We start from the raw sequence: 17,616 nt of genomic DNA, 5'->3' as shown, positions 1-17,616 counted from the left end.
AACAAAATACACACATAAAACAAGCTAATATGGGGCATCCGTGTGGCTGAGTGGGTTAAGCTTTGCCTTCGGCTCAGGTTGTGATCTCAGGGTCCTGGGATCAAGCCCCATATCAGGCTCTCTTCTCAGCTGGGAGCCTGCTTCCCCCACTCTCCTCTGCCTGCTGCTCTGCCTACTTGTGATCTCTATCAAAAATAAATAAGCTCTTAAAAAAAAAACAAAACAAGCTAATATATTGTTCAGTTGATGAAAATGTTATGAACAGAGGCTTATGCGAACCTGACCCTGTCTTTCTCCCTTGGAGCAGTGGTTCAGTATTGCCTAATTCAGTGTTCCAGTAGCTTTATAGAATATAAATACCACACAAATAATGAGTACAGCCAGAATTAGCTGTCTGTATATATACATATATGTGTGTGTGTGTGTGTGTATATATATATATTCTGTATGTGTATATATATATATTCATATACATATATCTATAGATAAATAGATGGATATTCAATATATATATCAAGAAGCAAGATGCATGTTATCTGCTTATTAATTTCATTACTAAAGATAGCAAATATTCCTAAAGATAGAAAGTATATATATACTATATATATACACACACACATATATATATATTCATTCATACATATATATCAAGAAGCATGTTATCGGCTTATTAATTTCATTCCTAAAGATAGCATGTCAATTAATCAATATGGCATATCTTTATGGGTGAAACATTCTAATTATCTGTCCAGTATAGGTTATTGTGGTCACAATGCTCACCTATCCCTTTGAATTAAGTAATACATCTGGTCTCTCCACTCTCAAATCCTATTATTCCCTGTGAAATCAGGAAGCCTGCGTCCATTATATCAACCCCCAATGACAGCTCTGAACTGCAGAGGGCAGCCTCCATAGATGTGTTGAGGATGCTAATGTCCCTGGGTGTGTATATCAGTTTCAATTACTTCAGCCTAATCAAAACTTGTATTTCATTTCCCTTGGTCTAACACCCTTAAAATCCATTCACATATAGGTTTCCTAGACTCTTAGTGGTATAAATTGGTAAGGTCCTACATGTCCTCTAGTGTATAATGTATCTCTTTGCATACCAGGCCTTGTTTGTCACTATCTGAACTAGGTTGGTTCTAATTCTTATGTGTGGAGACTCAGTGAAGAGTGGGGGAAGTCAGATGTCCTGAGAAGTATGAGTAAGCCATTGCGAAGTAACCATCCCATATCAAATCACTGCAAGGCTATTATGAGATTGAAGAGTCTTTTTTTCTTTTTTTTGGCAGGTTAAAGAGGGAAGTGTTGCTTCCCATAGCAAGGAATGTTCATTGAATTTTGTGACTTAAAATTCATCAATCTCCTCTGTGTTTGCCAAAATATGCATTTACCATCTCTCGGGGTCCCTTCTCCTGCATCAGCTCTTTGACCTTTACATAAGGGGCATGACTGGGTTGATTAATTAATGTTTCAACTCTGTAAGGCCCTGGGCTTTATCTCTTCCCAATCTATCTTGTAACTGCAGAAGATCAGAGACTCGTTCAAAGCTGCCATAACAGATTTTTTTTTTTAATTTCCCATTTTTTTTTTTCTGAGTTGGGCAATAAAAGTCTTCAACTTGACTTTCTCCTTGTATGCTCTCAGGTTTTCAGCATTAGCTCTGGTACATATCGGTCTTTGTAATCACCATGATTGCCAAGGCTAGTAAGTGCCGTAGCCACTTGCTATCCCAACACCTTGCTCTCTATCTGCACTTCTTCCCATGCCACCACTGGTGGTAGCTCCATAATTGTGACACCTTCATGAGACGCAGACGTTCAGTACCCCATTCTGCTTCAGTGAGATGACATTACAAACCCATTTTAAAGGTCCCTTTCCTGGGACAACTTCCCATATCCATCGCTCTAGGAGTCAGGATCTAAAGAACAAATTGAGGGCACACTGAAAAATCGGGTAACTTGGTATAATAAAGAGACTATTCACATATGCATGAACACTAAGGAAAGGTATAGTGTTCTGCGCTAGCAACAGCAGGATGGATGCTCTGCCACGGAGCGGGATGAAGTGAACAGAGGGAGTAGGCCCTGGTTGTCTCTAGGCAACAAGCAAAAAAACAAACAAACCTGTAGTAGAGGACACTACAGCATGAGCCATGACCTTCAGTAGCTCATCTACAGTGACAGCTGGGGAGAAAATAGAGAAAACCCACATTTAAAACTCCCACTATTCATTTATTCATTAATCAGAGAAACAATGTTGATGTCAGAAAGCAATGGAGCAAATTGATGAAATCAAAAAAGTTCAAGTTCCTATGACACTGAGCACAGTGAAGAGTGCTAACGCAATAAATACATTCATTTATTCGACATAAATTGAATGAGTAATGTATATCAAAGACAGACTCTGTTGTGATGAAGACCGAAAGGAACTACACACCACTTTTGCTCTATATTACAATGAGGAGACATAGAACCAATATGTGCATTAAAGAGAAACATATAAAAGATGATAATGAATATGTAAGAGGAAAAAAAAGAATTAATTTGAGTGAAAAGCAGGAAGGCCTCATAGAGTTGCCTTTTAAAAGATTTATAGGACTTCTCCACATGGAGGACTGAAGGAAAGGGGCATTCTGTATGGAGGATCCAGTGTCGATAGAGGTGGAGAAAAAGTATGACAGGGAATGGTTGGTTGTTGGATGTGGTGGATTTCAAAACTACGTAAGTGGGAATAACTGGGAATGTGACTGAAACAGGCCAATATCTTCTTCAGACGAATCACAGTAAGGATTTTAAATTTTATAGGCAATGAGGAAACAATGAAGTTATCTAAGCAGCATTTGCATTTTGGAATTTTGTTTAGAATTTCTCTGAAATGTTACTTTTATTAAGTCATAGTGCCCTCCTTTGGAATCCTGAAACTCAGCAGATGGAGACTATAAAAACATTATATAAATGACTTCCTTGAGGACAACATTCTGGCAGTGGATTTGTAGATCATAATTTAGGCCAGGTTTGTTACATTTTCTGATAAATCATCACCTGAGAGATTAATCCTTGAGAAACCAAGAATCACAAAAGTCAGTCTAGTCTGTTAATATAGTCTAGAAACATTTCATTAATGCCAAAGTAAATTCAGAATCTGTCTCTCATTTGATGCATTGAAAAGAAGCCAAGTTACATAGTACCACATTGTTACTGCTCCTTGCTTAGTGATAAGAAAAGAGGTATTATGTCAGTATGTTGGCAATGGAAAACTCCATGTCATATGATTGCCTTGCAAACTGTTCTCACTTGCTTATACTTTTTTTAGAAAAATAACTTGCAATAAACTGACATTAATAATAAATATGAAAGTCAAGAAATTCTACTCAGATTACATCTCTAGTAAAACAATTTTTATGCCAAATATACTTCATAATATCATGTTATAAGAAAATTCTTTTATCTTTCCTTCTGAAGTCAATAGTTATTGCTTCAGTTTTAGAATAAAATGACCCAATACATAATGGCTTGCATATTTTACTTAAAAGTACAAAGATGAATGCATAAAAAAAACTGTAACTTCACATTTTTCTTAAGGAGAGGGAAACAAAAAGTTAAAACAATGACAGATTCAAAACAAAGCAAGGAAATATTAAAACAGAAAACAAATTCAATAACAAATATTAGGTAAAATGTTTTTATTATACTGGTAGATAGAAAAAAACACATATTAATAGAAAAAGATATAATTGCATTGAAAAACAAATCAACTATATGCAACATATGAGACATCTGAAAATAGGGACATAGAAATGTCAAAAATAAAAGGGTGGATGGGGTGCCTGGGTGTCTCATTTGGTTAAGCTTCTAACTTGAGATGAAGCTCAATAATTCATCTCAGGGTTGTAAGTTCAAGCCTCATGTTGAGCTCCACACTGGGGATAGAGCCTACTTTAAAAAAAAAAGGGGGGGGGGATGGATAAAGACATATATGAAAAATATCGATAATAAAATCAATAGGAATAAAAACTGAGGTTTAAATATTAAAATGAATTTGAATTTATATAATTCATTATTATACTTAGAGATAATTTAAAATGACAACCATTACTGGGAAAGAGAACATAGCTGTATGGTTGCATAAAAGGTTTCATTGTCAAATCATATTCACATGAATCACAGAACTTTCTAATACCCAATTTTACTAATAAATGAAAAGGTACAGCAAACATAAGGCACAGGCAAACATTCTTTCTTGGGAGAAGTCAGATACTGTCCGACCCAATTAAATTCCTTCTCCCTCATTATAATACATTCTGATTTCAGAGTTAATCTGTGAGGTGTTTTTTGAGAAATGTATATGGAGATACTGTTTTGTTTATGGAACTTCTCAATTGATATCCCATTCTCTACACAGCCATGCTCCCACACTTCTGTATGTATTTAAAATTAAGCAGCAGAGGAAAAGAAGGCATATTAGTATTCTTTTGCTGCCACAATAAGTTACCACACAGATGTCAATTTCAAGCAATACAAATGTATTGTGTTACAGTTCCTCTGGATCAGAAATCAGAGGGTGACACAGGGTTAATATCAAGTTGTCATATAGATACATCCCTTACTTAAGGCTCTGGGTAATATTCCCTCCCAAGCACACTCAGATTGTTGATCAAGTTTAATTCCTTGTAGTTGTATGATGAAGGTCCCCACTCTTTTGCTGGCTGTCAGGCAAGGGTATCCCTTAGCAACTAGAAGCAACTCTCCAGTCCTCCCACACAGCCTCCATGTTTCAGAGCCCTAACAAATGATTTTCCTTCCACTTATGGAATCGCTGTAACTTTCCTTTCTGTTGCACCATTTCTACCTCTTCTGTGGCAACTGTCTGATTCCTGCCAGTAAAAGTTCTTCTTTTAAGGGCTCTTATGATTAGATTGAGTCCACCTAAATAATCCAGGATAATTGCCCAGTCTTAAGGTCTATAACATCAATTACACATGCAAAGTCTCTTTTCTCATGTACCGATGATCTATGACAGATTCCAGATGTTGAGTCATGGACATCTTCAAAGAGCCATTATTTGACCTACCATAACAAGTATATCCACTTAAAATCATTTCATAGATAATAAGTCTATTATCTTTTTACTAATATTAGCATTACTGTGTGAGTCAGATCTTGTCAGCTTGCATGCAAAAGACTTGACAGAATCATTCTTTCTTTGCTGCGCATCCCTGAGAGAGGGAAGAATGGTATATTGGCCTGCTGTTGACCTTTTCTTATTTTCCTAAACGAACATATTACTTCAGGTGCAAAACAATATAGAATCAAAATATATAAAGCAAAGCTACCAGAAATTCATAGAACTAATAACTTTAAAAATATAATAAGGATGAGTTAATTTAGGCTTATTTAAAGCATCACTGGTAAAAGAATATACTTTCCTTTGAATAGTCTATCAAACATTTACAAGCATGACCAGATGAGACACAGTAAAGGAAAACTCAACAAATCCTAAAAAATACAAATAGTAGATTCCAGATGAATATGATGAAGAAAAAGGGAAGAATTCCGTAAAAAAAAAAAAAAAGAAGAAAGAGGTGGAGGAACAGAAGGAAGAGGGAAAAAAGGGGGAAAAAGAAAAAAACATTTATTGATATTTTTCTAGGTGCCAGGAACAGTTTTAAAAACACTTTCATCCTCTATAACCCAGTAAGATAGGCACTATTATTATTTCTTTATTGACATACAATTAACATACAGTGTTCTTTTCAGATAATGATTCAGCAATTCCATAGTCATTGATCATCATGTTAAATGTACTCTCGATCCCCATTACCCTACCACTCCCTACTCCTCCTCCCCCACCCTGTTATTTTGCAGTTAAGGGAACTGGAACACAGCATTATGTGAAAAGCCCAAGTGAAATCCATAAGCAGGAAGTGGTGGATCAAAATATGGTGATTCAGAATTGTCTTTTTTAACCACCACACTGTTTTGACCCTGAAAAAAATAAATCTCTAAATCAATAAAAACATAAGTAAACAAAAAACCTATGTTTTGGTTGGAATGTTTACACCCCCTAACTCATATGCTGAAGGCTTAACCCCCCGTGTGGCTATATTTGGAGTTTACGAAAAGAATCAGAGTTAAATGAGGTTATAAGGGTGGTGCCCTGATAGTGTCCTTGTAAGAACAAAGACATGTACCACAGGTACCACATGTACCACACACTGAGGCAAAACCATGGGAGCACAGATATGGTGGCCATCTGTCACCCAAGGCGAGAGCCTTCACCAGATACCAAACCCACTGCCTCCATGATCTTGTGTTTCCACTATCCAGAATGTTAAGAACATTAATGTCTGTTGTTTAAGCCACTCAGTCTGTGGTGTTTTGTTATGGCAATCTAAGCAGACGAATATACACCACTACTTAGATATTTTAAAACTCTTTATAAATAGTTTGTGCATTATGAGAAACCAAAACCAAAAGTACAGAACATATTAAAAGTAATATAATTAAAATATAGCTTATAAAAATATATAAGATACAAGCTTCATGAATATGTATTCTTTTGGCAATGGAATATATATCCCTTCTGGTGATTGCCACCACTCCCATATTTTCAGCCAAGGACTTCTGAGAAAATTGACCTCTGCCATGACCCCAGAACTGGGACCTAGTTGATCTAGCTCCATCCATGCTTTGTGTTCTCTTGGCCAGAGCTGTTGTTTCAAGGATATACATATGACCCACTCAAATACCCTAAGATCAAGAAGACGTTTGCTGAAACTCATGAGGTAAAAGCATACATTCTTTTCTACAGGACTTGAGAAGTGGATATAGACTAGAGTTAGTGTATCTGCTGCCACTGGCAGTACAAGAAAGTTCACATAAAGTGAGCATAGAAGCAACAAAAACTAGGTTCTCTGAGAAGATTTTCAGCTCGGTCAGGATCCCTGGATGCAAAACCACCCTTAGGACAAGCCAAAAGACAGACTTTTTGCTTAGAACAGTTTGGGTTGGGTTTTCTGTCATATTAAACCAAAAGAGCCCTAAATAATATAAAACTGAAGTTGTGTTAAGGGAAAATTCTGTAACTTTTTGACAAACTGTTATGCCATCAAACCTTTCATTCAGCTTCGTTAAAAGTAAATTAAGAAGTAGAGGGCAGGTTTTTTTTGGTTGTTTTTGGTTTTTTAAAAAGATTTATTTATTTATTTCTCAAAGAGAAAGAGAGGGTGGAGCACAAGCGGGCAGAGACAGAGAGAGAGAAACAGGCTCCCCACTGAGAAAGAAGCCCAGTGTGGCACTGGATCCCAGGACTCTGGAATCATGATCAGAGCTGAAGGCGGCCACTTAACCAACTGAGCCACCTAGGCATCCCAATGGGATGGCATTTTTACTGAGAGTAAGAGAAATGGTCCAGTATGTATTAGAAAATGTAATTCACACAAGTATCACCCTTTGGTAAAATGGACAAAAACCTGAGTGATATTGATATAGTACCTCTGGTCTTGAAAAATAAATACATATTTTTATTCAGAAGTCTAAACACTATGCTAATTATTATTGGTGAGTAATCATGGGCAAAGTATACATTCTAAAGATACAATTGAGTATTAATATGTAATTCTTCACTCACCGGTAAAAGGTAAATGTGACCTCAAAGCCATAGTTATAGTCGGATCAAATGTACAACTCAAAATCAAACAAATGATTTTAGATTAAGAGAAAAAAAATTTTTTTAAAGATTTTATTTATTTGATAGAGATCATAAGTAGGCAGAGAGGCAGGCAGAGAGGGAAAGAGGAGGAAGCAGGCTCACTGCTAGCAGAGAACCTGATGGGGGGGTTCGATCCAAGGACCTTGGGATCGTGACCGAGCTGAAGGCAGAGGCTTTAACCCACTGAGCTACCCAGGCACGCCAAGGGAAAAAAAAAAAAAATTAAATCTGAATGAGATTCCCAAAGGCTTGGTTTGATTGCCTAAGTGAATGTTCCATGGCAAAACATCTTAAGAGCTTTAAGAACATTAACTCAGAAATATAAAACTGTAGACAAACCATAAGAGACTCCTAATCTCACAAAACAAACAGGGCTGCTGGAGGGACAGGGGGAGGGAGAGGGTGGTTGGGTTATGGACGTTGGGAGGGTATGTGCTATGGTGAGTGCTGTGAAGTGTGTAAACCTGGCGATTCACAGACCTGTACCCCTGGGACTAATAATGCATTATATAATAAAAAATTAAATTAAAAAAAGAAATCTAAAACTCTGACATAAGAAATGCTATTTCAGAGCAAGATTTTGAGTGAATATTTTAAATGTAGACTTTGTAGAAGTAACAGTAGAAGATGAGGAAGTATATTTCCACTCATCATTCCTTATTTTAACTTTTGATAGGCTACAGAATGGAATAGGCCTTCGCTGAGAAGTGCTAAATGTTCTTGGAATATTATCAATGTCTGTAGCTCTGTTTGTCAGTTATTTTGCACATCAGGCATTTGCTAACTTCAGGCTTAAAGACTGAAAATTATTTCAGTCTTAAAATTATAAAGATGAATAAAAATTATAAAGATGAATAAACATGCAAAACTAGGTTCATCTGGCATTATTCTTAATTTTACCTTTTAATTTGAAGACCATTTTCAAGATTTCTATCTTCATGTTGCTATCTCTCTCTCTCTCTCTCTCTCTCTCTCTCTCTTTGGCTTCAGGCAATCTCCATGTTAAGCAACTCTGAGCATATAAATTTAACTGAAAAAGTTTCTTACATTACCCAAAATTGCTGAAAATTGAAACTGCAGATTTCGATATACATTTGCAAAGAAACTCATTTTTTATTAGAAGCTGAAAAAGCTTGTCTCCTGAATGCTTGAGGCCACTCAGTCAACCAGCTTGCATAATTCAAATACTTGGAAACCCACAAATAATCGAAGGCCAAACTCCCACTGCAGAAAATAGCACAGGAAAATCCTTTCTTGCATACTTCCAATACCATATGGTGAATTGCATTTTCTGCTGGTGGAGAACATTTTAACTCCGATGAATTTGTAACTTTATTCAACTAATTAGTGGTAATTTTTTTTTAACGATGCTGCCCTTTCTTTTAAGAGGAAAAAAAAATTCTATATTTTCCTACAGTGATTTCACTTTTACTTGTATGTGTAATTGTTATAGGGAAAGGAATTTAAAGCAGGCAGCTAAACAATAATCATGAAATAAGGATGGAAAAGGGTGGTGCCAAATCTGTTTTACCCTGACTTAGAATCGGAATCCACAAGTTGGTGAAATATTTTCTCTTTAACATTTTGATTGCATGTGGACTCAAATCTGTTTCAAAGTTAGTCCAACTCAGAGTTTAAATGTGGTGACAAATCAGGGTAGGAGGTGTTTTCTTTTTCACTTCTGCTTGGTTCTGTCAGTCAGTCTGCAAGTCTTAACTCATTCTTTGAAAACTAGTTTCTGGGATTTCTGCTGATGCCTTTCTGTTCTCTCAGGGAAGCCAGGGCAGAGTACCTACATTGTGGAAAGGGCACAATGGAAAGCTATAGCTGGTCAAGTCTGGCTCAATCTACTGAAACAGCAGCTAAAAGTATTCCAGTCAGTTAGCGGTTGTTGGCTGGATCTTTGAAAATTGATTGAGGTCACCACTGACTAGGCAACAAGCTTCCCTGAAGAGTCTCCACTTTCCTTACCCTGTCTTCTTGGGGGATGGGGTGAGGGTGGGGAGGGAGGGGTGGCTAGGCAGGGAGGAGGGACTGCTGCTCTTTTAAAGGCACTGTATCCTCATTCTTTGTGCCCTGTCTTTTCTCCTGAAAATTTGCTCTCTGGGAAAGATCCATTATGAGTCACTTATGTATCCCTGTGTTCCACTTAGCTTTGGGATGGGAAGACCTAATCTCTCCTGAAAGACATATCAGAAAGTGATGGGGAAATTTTCTCGGAGAAAGCTGTTCAAGCTCTTCTTGGTGTCCTTGTAATCACTTACGGGCACAAAAAACTACTAAACTGGATTAAGGCTGGCAGCGGCAGGCATATCATAATATTTACAATAACATCTACTGAGGGTTGAAAAACAGTAGCACACATGGTACACTATATAAGTGCCATTTTATCTACTCTCATCCTCACAGTAATCCTCATTTTATAGAAGAGAAAATTTTTACATGAAGTCTTAATCCACAAATTCTGTATCTAATATTTTGTCATTAAAAAAATGGTAGAGTCTAAGAAACATTTAATCTAAATCGACATGGATCTCTGACTAACACTTGAATATCAGTCATATATCACTTTGATGCTGCCTTTGCTGTTTTGAAATGATCCCACTCTCTTTTCAGGAGAATAGAGGTCAATTTTGGCTTTGGCTTTGTGTATTAAACCTCTCAGATTATGTCCCAGCCCCCCCATTCTTTTATTTTCTCCAGTTGACCTGAAATAGCCTTCATGTTTGGATAAAGAAACCAGGGCTCAAAGAATCTAAATGACTTGCCCAAAAGGGTAGTCCGATCAATGTAGCAATAGGAGCTTTTCTGCCAGACTCCAAAGCCTGGGCTGTAATGGCTACCTCAAAGTAGCCTGTGGCCCTTCTAAAAAGCCTATGTGCCTTTCCAGATTGAAATATTCGAAATTACCAGACTAAAAATAACAAAAACAAAAACAAAAGAAACAAAACAAAACAAATAGCAAGAAGAAGAAAAGAAATTGCCAGACTTTGCCAGATTCTACTGGCGTTTTAAGATTTATCTTGTTTTTGTTTTATTTTGTTTATTATTTGTTTTCTCCCAAATGAATTAATCTTTTTTTTTAACATGGGTTGATACACGATACATGTAGCAAACCTAAACTCCAGTGAAAAAATCTGCACAAATTGTTCATGCAATCATCTCTTTCCATCATAAGTCGCTGTCTTTTCCCACAGTTTTTTAACAATATTTGGTAAAGATTTAACAACTATATCCTTGGCAAGGGATCCATCCAGAGTTTTATTAAGACAATGAAACTGGATATTTATTGACATAAAAAGTAGGATAAATAAAACAAAAGAAAATAGACAAAACAAACAAACAAACAAAAACAAAGAGCCGGCATGCCACAGGTAGACACATGAAGTAAAATGAGCTGTAAAAAAAAGTATAGAGTAGTAGAATCTGTCCTGGGAGGTAAGTTCCTTTATGAATAAGACAAACATAATAACTTTAAAGAGCCTTGACACTGATAAATTTGTTTCCTCCTGGGATATTCCCAGTGTATCCCTAGCCCATTGCCCACAGCAAACACCCCACCCGTCTCAAGCTTCCTGCTCCCCTTGCCCCTCTGTGCTCCCCCTGGAGCTCCAGCCCATCACAGAGGACCACCATTTCCACCATGGGCAGACTAATGAACCACAGTTCACAAACGCCACAAAGTATCCCCTACCTTTGCTCGTGTTCATTCACTTCTTTCTTAGTCTACCTCAGATAAAGGATAATGCTCATATTTACTTAAATTGAATCTCTCTTTCCGCATTTTTCTTTTTTTCCACTTTTTGATGAATGTTTATTGAGTATCTTTTATATGTGTCATGCTGGCCTGGTCTCAAGCTCAGCTAGTATTCTGTGTCTGGCAGAGAAGTGGTTAGAAAAGAAGCTGAGAGCTAGGTCATCTCTTTGGCCTGAAATATTGAATGTGAAAATGTTCTGTAATCTATAAAGTACAATATTATTGTGGCATCAGAAGGAGCATTTTTATTCTTTTTTCGATCTTTTCCTGTTCTCTCCCTGCATTTCTTCTTCTCTTTTTCTTTCTTTTCTATTTTATATTTCATTATGGAAGTTGTAAAATATATACAAAAGGGGACAAGATAATATAAAGGAAACTTTAGAACCATTATCACTCAACTACAACACTTACCAGCTCATAGCCAATTTTTTTTTGTTTTCTGTACCCTGGACCTAATCCCCCACTTTCAAGTTGTTTTGAAGCATATTTAGAACATCAGTCACACAGTTTCATTTATGGGTAATCTAGTGTCTTTCCCCAAATGAAAAAACTTAAACCATTATTGCTACTTGAAAGAGGTAACCATTATATCTTGTCACGAAATATTTAGGCAGTGATCAAATTTCCCATTGTCTCTTAAACTTTTTTTTCATTTGTATGTCTGAATCAGGATCCAAACAAGGTCCACACATTGAAATGTGTCCTTTATGCCTCTTTTAATTTATAGTTTCCTTCCATTGTTTTTTTTTTCTCTCCCTTCCCTTATAGTTTACTTTTGAAAACCTATAGAGTTTCCACAGTCAGGGCTTTGCTGATTTTATCTGCAAGGTGTATTTTATAATATGTTCTTTGCTCCTCCACATTTCCCATGAATTGGGCAGTTGCATATAGAGGCTTGATTAGATCACTTCTCTCCTTTTTTGACAAGACCACTGTATAGAGGATATGTATTCTTCAGGAAGTGATCATATTTTGTGTCTCTCCTTATATGATGTTAGAAGCCAGTGATGACTAATAACTAGATCTACTAAAGGTTGCAAAATATCTATGACACTAAAGATAGTATCATTCTATCATTTCTTTTTTTTATATGTCCTTTTTTTATTTTTAAATTTTTAATTTTTAATTTTTTATAAACATATATTTTTATCCCCAGGGGTACAGGTCTGTGAATCACCAGGTTTACACACTTCACAGCACTCACCAAAGCACATACCCTCCCCAATGTCCATAATCCCACCCCCTTCTCTATCATTCCTTTTTATATTTATTAGCTGGAGTAAATCCATGAAGAGAAAAATTCCTAACAACAAGAATTTATTTGGTTTCCAAGTGACATGGTTCAGCAGTTATCAAAATAATTAGTTATATCCCTGGATACACCAATGATAACCAAGTAGGGTTGTTTTGAAGGAGTGGAAGTCATGTTTACTGAGGTATAATTTACATTATAACAGTGAAGTTTACCCCTTTAATCATACAATTCTATGAGTTTTGACAAATGCATATAGTTATGTAATCACTTCTGCAATGAAAATATAGAATGTTTCCATCATCCAAAAAATTCCCTTATGCCCTGTTGTAGTCAATACCTTCCCATCCTTAGCCTCTGGCAACTACAAATTTGTTTTCTACTTACAGATTTTTTCCTTTTCCATATAAATGGAATGATATACTAGTGTAGCCTTATGTGTCTGGTTTCTTTTATTTAATGTAACTCATTTGAAATTCACCCATGTTATTGAGTATCAGTTTATTCTTTTTTGTTTTTGGGTTTTTTTTCTGAGTAGTATTCCATTCCATGAATGTACCAGTTTATCTGATCACCAAGAGAGAAAATCAAATTTTTTCCAGTTTTACGTAAACATTTGTGAAAAAGTTTTTGGATGATTGCAGCTTTTCATTTCTCTTGGTTAAACACCTAGGAGTGGGGTTGCTGGAAATCATGGTGAACACTCAACTTTATAAGAAGCGGCCAACCTGTTCACTAAAGCAGCATTTTATACTCACACCAACAGTGTGTGAGAATTCTACCTGCTCTGTATCTTCACAAGGACTGTTTGTGGTCAGATGCTATTATTTTATTTTTTCCAATTTGTGTGTAAGGATTTCTTGTTGCAGTTCTCTAATTTGCATTTCTCTAATGACCAAGTGTATTAAGCATTCTTTTTTTTTTTAAGATTTTATTTATTTATTTGACAGAGATCACAGTAGGAGAGAGGAAGGGAAGAGATCACAGAGAGAGAGGAAGGGAAGCAGGCCCCCTGCTGAGCAGAGAGCCCGATGCGGGACTCGATCCCAGGACCCTAAGATCATGACCTGAGCCGAAGGCAGCGGCTTAACCCACTGAGCCACCCAGGTGCCCCTTAAGCATTCTTTTTAATGTGCTTGTTAATCACATGTGTATTGTTTTTTGTGAAATGCCTGTTCATAGACTTGGCCATTTTATTGTGTTTTGTTGTTGTTTATTTTCTTACTGAGTTATCTATATATTCTGCAGAAAAACGCCTTATCAATGTGAGTTGTGCAAATATTGTCTCTTTATCTGGGACTTGCCTTTTTACTCTCTTAGCAGTATCTTTTGATGAGTAGATTTCTCACCTTTGATGAAAGCTAATTTTTTTTCTGTTATGGATCATACTTTTGTTGTTGTAGCTAATAAATCTTTATCTTAGGTACTTTTCTTCTATAATGTTTATATTTTCAAAGTTTTAAATCTAGATCTATGATACTGATATGGTAATTTTAATATGGTATGTAATAAAGGTCAAGGCTCATTTATTTGCACATGGTTGTCTAATTTTTCCAGCACCATTTGGTACCCTTGATTTCATTCTATTTCATCACCATTATGATCTAATTCCACAAGTTAACTTATATTTATTTTACATTTACTACTTTTTATTGTTATTCAATAGCTTATGAGTGTTACAATAAAACACTTCAAAAAATTTATCTATATTCCTTGTCACCATTTCCTCATTTACTATTGTTTCCTAATCATATAATAGTCAACAAGTACAGATGGTTATTCAAAATGCCACCTCTTTGATGATACTGAGTTCCTTAAAGGCATATCACATATAGTATACATTTCGTATGTATATAGTCCCATACAATACTTTACACAATATTCAGGAAAATGCTGGTACATAAAAAACTGTGAAAGAATACAAGAAAAGTTACAGCTAACATAGTTATTATCATGAAATTGTAATAAAATATAAATGTTGAGATTTCAGTTGATGGAGTCCAGAAATATGTACACATTTTTTACATTTGAGATGCAAATTTCCTTTTAAATCAGAACTTTACTAGGACAAAAATAACTTTCTGTGTGAGTATACTCAAAATAAAAATACTATGAACAATTATAAGTAATGATCTGGTTGGCAATAGTATTTCACTTCTGTCACTTCTGGATAAAAATACTCTCATTTCTCAAAGAAAAGCTATCAGAATATTTTTTTTTATAAATTTCTCAGAAGCATATCTTTCCCAACTTTATTTCAAAACTAAGTTCCTACAATGAATTCTCTATCCCTTCATGAACTCAATGACTAATCAATCCTTGTTATTTTTCAGATTAAATGTGAACACCTGAAAGCAGCTCTTCGGAAAACCTCCAACGTAACAAGGTAAAGTTGATATCTTATACTCATTCTTACCTATTATAAACAAATTTGTATATATATTATTATCAACTTCAAAGACTTCTTGCTCTTTCATATAATCATTATCTACTATCTGCCATGAAACTTAAGAAGTCTTTATTAGGGTTTTGTGACAAAATAATACAAAAACAGAAGGGATTTTATGATATAATAACTTGTAAATAATGGTCTCTGGGTATGACTGGATATGATTTGTTACCATACATCAAGTACTATAAGTTTCTCTTCCATTTGTTTAAATTAAATAACTATTGCATTTCCCTATTCAAATATATGCATATATTTCATGTCATAAGTCCTTACATATGTTATTCATAGTTTTATGCCAGTACATCATTTAAATGTAATAAATGCTATCTAATAAACTACCAACAATGAAACAACAAAAAAAAAAAAGAAAGAAAAAAATTTTTCTAAGTATTTATTTTCGTGTGTGAGTATTTTTCAATCATATTTGGAGAGTACTGCCCCAAAATGCCTTTCTACAATAGATGGTTTTTTCTAAAATAGATATTCATGTATATAATTTATTTCACAATGACACAAACATAATTTCCATGCAGTAAACTCTCAACTATACCATTTAATGACATTTAAATTAAAACACTTATACACTTGGGGTTTCTGGGCGGCTCAGTGGATTAAGCCACTGCCTTTGGCTCAGGTCATGATCCCAGGGTCTTGGCATCGAGCCCTGCATCAGGCTGTCTGCTCAGCAGGGAGACTGCTTCCTTGTCTCTCTCTGCCTGACTCTCTGCCTACTTGTGATCGATCTCTCTGTCAAATATATAAATAAAATCTTTTTAAAAAAAACTTATACACTTATTTTTATTGCTATTATTTCATTGTCACCAAACAAGATCAGAGCATTATAGAGACTAATGTATACCAGACACAAAATGACATTAGGGGTGACGGCAATCTCATTAAGCAGAAAAAAACAGACCCAAAACATAGAAAAACACAGAGAAAAAGAAAGAAGTAATGTATGGTAGACTTTAAAACAGCCTTTCTAAAGAGGAAACTTGAGGAAATAACTCCCTCCATAAGGAATATTTCTTATTTTTAAGTTGAGTTTCCCTAAGCACTGAATCCATACTACAGAAATCCTTGGAGAACTCAATTGCATCTTATCGAGCCAGTCAAGGGCATTATTTGTCTATAAAGAATTCAGCTAACCAGAGAAGATGGTGGGGAAGAACAAAAGAATTCAAGAGCAGTACTCTCACAGTGAAAATTCTCTAGAGACTATAAATCCCTCAATAAATACATAATAAATAAACTTATTTGGATTTATAAGACAGCTGCCAAGTAAGATTTGTCCTTTGTGTATCTTATAATCTAAACACTCCTACAGCTGAAGTAACAGATATATATTTGTATATCAATGTATCAGAGTTCACAGAATACCTTTCTTTTGTCTCACTTAACTTAATCTCACATTGTCCTTGTAACATGGATATTATTACTTTATTATTACAAAGTGTTCCTACTTTGGATATGAAGAAAGTGGATGATAAATTTAAGTGTAAAGGGATGAGCTGAAGAAAGACAAAAAGACACAGAGAGATAAAGGTACGGGGTGGAGGGGTAGACCCCGGTAAGATTAATTTAAGACCATATTTTGGAAAGCGATAATGTGGAGAGAATACCAAATATTTGTTTCTCCTATGGCTACATACTGATTATATAAGCATATCTTCCAAGAAATGGAAATATTCCTTCAGTTCATAAATATAAGTAATTGCTTCTACTGTGTTCCCAACTCATTAAGTTTATTCTTAATAAACTTAAACTACCAATTCTATTTTAATTTTATGTTCGATGGTATTCTTTCAAGTGAGGATGCAGTTGGTAGGAGAGAATAAGGGAATATTATTGTGGTTTGACATCACCAAAAATGTAAGCTTTTGTGTTAAGCGGCTTACAGTAAGGAAAATAATACGTGCTCAAGCCAATGGAAAATTATTTCACTCTTTTTTATTTCTAGAGTCCAATAAATAATCTCAATTTCAGTGAAATGGAGAAGATGTACAGTTATTTAACAATATATGGCTTTGATAAGACAGCGGGAAGAGATTAAAAAAAATAGTCACTGAACAAAGAAACAAGCAAAGGAGAGTATAAAGAAGGAAGTGTTGAGACTCTGTATAGGGACTATGAAGGTTCTGGATAGAAATTGACTATACTTAAATTTATTCAGTAGACCTTAATAGTCAAGACAGCCAATAGACCACACGGACTATGTACCTAGCCCTGTGCAAAGTGCTAGGGAATAAAGAAATGAGATATAGTTCCTAGTTTAGCAGGCTACCATGTACATAAATGACTATAATACTTGACATTCAATGAGTGAGTCAGTAAACTAAAGTTCTACAAACAGTTATTCCGTGTTCAGTACTTTAGAAGGTTGAGGATATCAGGCTCAGTGTTATGGTTGGATTTCTTTCATCAAGTTGGAAAAGACAT

Source organism: Mustela putorius, unplaced genomic scaffold (assembly GCF_011764305.1).
Source record: "Mustela putorius furo isolate JIRA1106 unplaced genomic scaffold, ASM1176430v1.1 tig00003987_pilon_pilon_pilon, whole genome shotgun sequence".
Lineage (NCBI taxonomy): Eukaryota > Metazoa > Chordata > Mammalia > Carnivora > Mustelidae > Mustela > Mustela putorius.
The sequence above is the reverse complement of the archived record's forward strand: the minus strand, read 5'-3'. Positions refer to the sequence as shown.